The following is a 5,349-nucleotide window of genomic DNA, read 5'->3' as shown; positions in this document are numbered from 1 at the left end:
GAATGCTAAAATATTAATTTGTTAAGTTGACTGCATGATATATAGGCCTTCCATGTGCAATACAAAAAAATTAAAAAAAAGTCTCTGAATTTATGCATTATTGCATCCAGTGACAGAGATGATCAAGGGGAAAATATAACCATTGGACCACATAATATATGCATATCATTCATTAGTGTACATATAGAAAATTATACACTCTGTATTATATTTTTTAAATATTTCCATTCCGACTCTTTCTTTTCTATATTCTATAAGATTACACTTCTTTTGCCAGCCTTCTTTCTTTTTATATTCATGATTTGGCTTTAAAAACAAAAGTCTTATTAGTTTTAGTCATGAAATAAATCTTCACAAAATAAGGAAAAAATTGTCCCTCTCTACAGGTACAAAAGAGAGATACTCTTCTGTTTCTTATAGCTTTCCTTGCATAAAGATTTTCTTACATGTAACAAAAATATTTAATTACACCCAAACTCAAGATGATTGCCATTACCAGTAAAACTAAACTTCAACTTTTAGAAAGATTAGAATTCTGACTGGATATTTTACTTACTGTGGCCCTGGCAATTCTGTTTAAATTGACCTCATTCTCTGAAAGCCATGAAAGTTTTCTTGTCAGGCCAGAAGAGCATTATTTGTATTTTATTGTTCTCTCATGTCCACGGGGAATCCAAGGCTGTGCATTTCTTATTTTAAAAGAGGTATTTTGGGGAAGATGGTGGACTAGAAGCTGTCCCTGCACGCCAATCTCAAGGAGAAGATCAAGAGATGCAGGCTAATGGCCACCTATGGATGGATCTTCTTGGAAAGAGCGTTGTGAATCATCAGAGAACTACAGGAGACATTCAGAGAGAAGGAGAGGGTGATGGGGGTGATCCACTCAAAAAGTTTGAAAGTTACCTGAGAAAGGCATCCATAACCAGGTCTCTAAATTGCAGAAACTGCTTCAGTGGATCTGAGCAGGAAGTAATATTGATAACATTACTCTTTAGAATTCAGAAAGAAGCAGAAGGCAGGACACCGGGGCTCTACACTCCCCTCAGGAACACTGAAATTTGAGCTGTGAGGGGGGCCTCTACTACCACTGCAGATCTTCAGTCTAATCAGACAGATGCTTGGAATCTGGGCACTGACATTGCACTGGAGAGCAGGCTTGGTGGGGACTTGGTAGCTTCCATACATGGGTGGCTACAGATGATGCCATTCTGTGCTTTCAGGTCCAGAGCACTGGATATACACAAAGCTTGGCTTTGCTAAAGCCACCTTCACACTGCCTTGGATGGGCTGTGAAGGGTTCAGGGAAAGTGAATGCTCTTTCATGTCCAGTGACTGGGAGCTAAGCACCTCTTCCCCAATGAGGAATTTGAGCATAATGGACACCACTGAGAAGAACCAATGCAATATGAAAAGCCTTGCAGAAACTGCTTCAGTGGATCTTGGCAGGGAGAGACTTTTGGCAACCTGGTGGTATACCACCCCTCAACCCTGGCCCTGCAATTCCTTCACTGCTGCTGGTCCTCATAGCCATACCCTTAATTGTCCAGTGCTGCTGCCAGACTCTGCAGCTCCACCCCAGCAGCTTTGCATCTGCAGCTCCCACCTATCACTTGGTGGTTACAGCCACTCTGGTGCAACATTCTGCCAGGGACCCAATATCCATGAGCCACCATTACAGATGGACCTGGGTGGAGCAAATACCTACAGCCTTAACACTCCAAACCATTACCTACATAGCCTTACCCAGCTGCCAATGCCACTGCTGAAAGGAGACACAGGCATAGTAGTCTTCTGTAGCACCAGCATCTGTGGAAAGGGATTCATCCAGACCCCACTCAGGCTTCACCACTGGGTTGGATTGTGACATTTACAGGGGAAGGCAACAACATAGAACAACTATATTATAAACTCTTAGCTTATTGGCTACTCTCCTTCCAGGAAAATCTTCTAGAATTGGTCACAAAAGTGCCACTAGGGACCTCTCTATCTTCTAAGTAGCAGAGTTCTTGACAAAGGAGATTAGGGGTGCTGTAAACCTATCTGCCCTTAGCAGAGAGAAGAGGTTTCAGATAACAAGAAATAAGCAACATGAGAAAAGGTAGTTCGACACCCCCAAGGGATCATAATAGATCAACAGTGGACCCCAAGCAAAAAGATATTGTTGAAATATCCAAATAAAATTTATAATACAGATCATAAATAAAATGAATGGTATTGAAGATAAAGTGAAAAATCAACACATATATGGCAAAAAGATTTTTTTTTCAGGACATCATTGAGAAAAATGAAAAAAAATGCTAAAGAGCTAGAAAATATTTTTTAAAAAGATATAATGGAACCTAAAGAAATGAGAGAGTCATTTAGGGAATTTCAAAATACAGTAGAAAGCTTCAACAACAGGTTAGACCATGCTGAAGAAAGAATTTCAGACCTCAAAGCCAAGAATTAACTCTGTCATTGAAACACAGAGTAATCACAGAATAAAGTAGAATGAACAATCACTAAGAAAAATACAAGACTATGTAAAATGAGCTAATATATGAATTACAGGTATGCCAGAAAGAAAAAAAGAAAAAGCCAAAAGCATGGAAAACCTATTCAAGGAAATTATTGAGAAAGATTTCCATGGTATTACCAGAGATTCACGTATTCATTATACAATAAGATTATCAGACACCAGGAAGATTAAATAGGATATCTCCAAGACACATAGTCATCAATCTGGACAAAGTCAAAATGAAGGAGAAAATTCTACAAGCTACAAGATTAAAGTAACAACTAACCCATGAAGGAAAATTGATTAAACTAACAGCAGACTTCTCAGGAAAGATCTTTCAAGTTAGAAGTAATTGGGGTTGATTATTACTTTTCTTAAACAGAGAAAGTGCCAGCCAAGAATTTTGTATTCTGCAAAGCTAAGGTTCATAAATGACGGAGAAATAAGGACTTTTCCAAACAAGCAAATACTAAGGGAATTTGTCACTACTAGATTTTCCCCATAGGAAATATGTAAAGGCACATTATACATGGAAAAGTACAATATCTACAATGCCCCTGTGTAAAAATATCCAAAAGTTAAAGTTCTCAGATCTTATAAAACAATAGCATAAGAGGGAAAGAAATACAAGTTATTATCCAGTATGATGAACAGAACAGTATCTCACATATAAATACTGACCCTGAACTTGAATGGTATTAACACTCCACTTAAGAAACATATACTAGCTGAACGGATAGAAAATATAACACAAGTATATATTGTTTCTAAGAAACATACCTAACTCACACATCCTCAGAGATTCAAGATAAAGAGATGGAACAAAATTTTCCATGCAAATGGAAACCAAAAGTGAGCAGCATGGTCATTCTCACATAAGATGAAATACACTTTAAATCACCAATTGTAAAAAAACACCAAGATGGTTATAATGACAAAAGGAATAATTCAATAGGAAGAAATAAAAATCCTAAATATGCATGCACCTAACACAGGAGCTCCCAGACTTACAAAGTTTCACTATAGTTAAACCAAGATATAAAGAGTAGCATCATAACTGCCAGAGACTTTAACACCCCATTGATGATGATGTTAGAGAGATCATTGAAGAAGAAAAATCAATAAAGAAACATTGGAATTAAACATGGATCTAGAATAAATGGACCTAACAGACATTTACATAACATTCTACCCCCAAACTACTGAATGACTATACATTCTTCTCATCATCACATGGCATATTTTCCAGGATGTATCATATCTCATACCAGAAAACAGGTCTCAGTAAATTAAAAAAAATAATAAAAAATCATACCTTGTGTCTTCTCAGACCACAATGAATAAAACTAGAAATAAATTCCAGAAGAAACACTCAGTTCTACACAAAGTCATAGAAATTAAACAAGCTGGGGCTGAATGATTCCTCGGTCAATGATGAAATTAAGATATATATTAAAAGATTCCTCAAACTGAACAATGAAGTGGACACAAGCTTTGAAACTCTATGGGATACAGAAAAGCAGCCTTAAGGGAAAAGTTCATAGCCTTAAATGCCTACATTGAAAAAACAGAAAGATCACAAATTAACAACCTAATGGCACATCTCAAGGAACTAGAAAAAGAAGAATAAAGCAAAGCCCAAATCAACAGAGGAAAAAAAATAACAGAGCTCAGAACAAAACTAAATGAAATGGAAACAAAAAAAGTTCATGCAAAGGATCAACAAAACAAAAATCTGGTTCTTTGACAAGATAAACAAAATTTATATATCACTAGTCATATTAGTGAGAAATAGAAGAGAACAGACTCAAACTTAATCAGAAATGAAAAGGGGAGCCATTACCACTAATAACACAGAAATAGAAAATGCATAATTGCTAAGTCATGGAAGAAGCCCAAGTGCCCATCGATCCACGAATGGATTAATAAATTGTGGTACATGTACACCATGGAATATTATGCAGCCTTAAAGAAAGATGGAGACTTTACCTCTTTCATGTTCACATGGATGGAGCTGGAACATATTCTTCTTAGTAAAGTATCTCAGGAATGGAAGAAAAAGTATCCAATGTACTCAGCCTACTATGAAACTAATTTAGGGTTTGCACATGAAAGCTATAACCCAGTTATAACCTAAGAATAGGGGGAGGGGGAAAGGAAGGGGAGGGAGGGGGGAGGTGGGTAGAGGGAAGGGGATTGGTAGGATTACACCAGCGGTGCATCTTACAAGGGTATATGTGAAACTTGGTAAACGGTCTGTGAAGCTAGTGAATGATGCCCCATGATTATATCAATGTGCACAGCTATGATTTAATAATAAAAAAATAAAAATAAAATAAAATTATAAAAAAAAGAAAATTCTATTAATGAATCCTGTGAAAACATCTATGCACACAAACTAGAATATATAGATAAAAAAGATAATTTTCTGTATACACAAAACCTCCCAACCCTGAACCAGGACGAAATAGAAATACTGAATAGATTAATAATGAGCAGTGAGATTGAAGCAGTAATACAAAATCTTACAACCACCACAAAAACCCAGACCAAATAGATTAATAATCAAATTCTACCAGACCTACAAAGAAGAAGGGGTAATTATCCTACAGGAACTATTTCATAACATTCAGAAATAGGGAATTTTCCCTAACTTATTTTATGAAGCTTGTATTACCTTGATATCCAAGCCAAGAGAGGGCACAAAAAACAAAAAGAAAACTACAGACAAGTATCCCTTATGAACAGAGATACAAAAATCCTTAACAACATACTATCAAACTGAATTTTATAGCACATCAAGAAGATAATTCATCATGATCAAGTGGGTTTCTTTCCAGGGATCAAAGGAC

This window comes from Nycticebus coucang, chromosome X (assembly GCF_027406575.1).
Source record: "Nycticebus coucang isolate mNycCou1 chromosome X, mNycCou1.pri, whole genome shotgun sequence".
Taxonomy (NCBI): domain Eukaryota; kingdom Metazoa; phylum Chordata; class Mammalia; order Primates; family Lorisidae; genus Nycticebus; species Nycticebus coucang.
The sequence above is the reverse complement of the archived record's forward strand: the minus strand, read 5'-3'. Positions refer to the sequence as shown.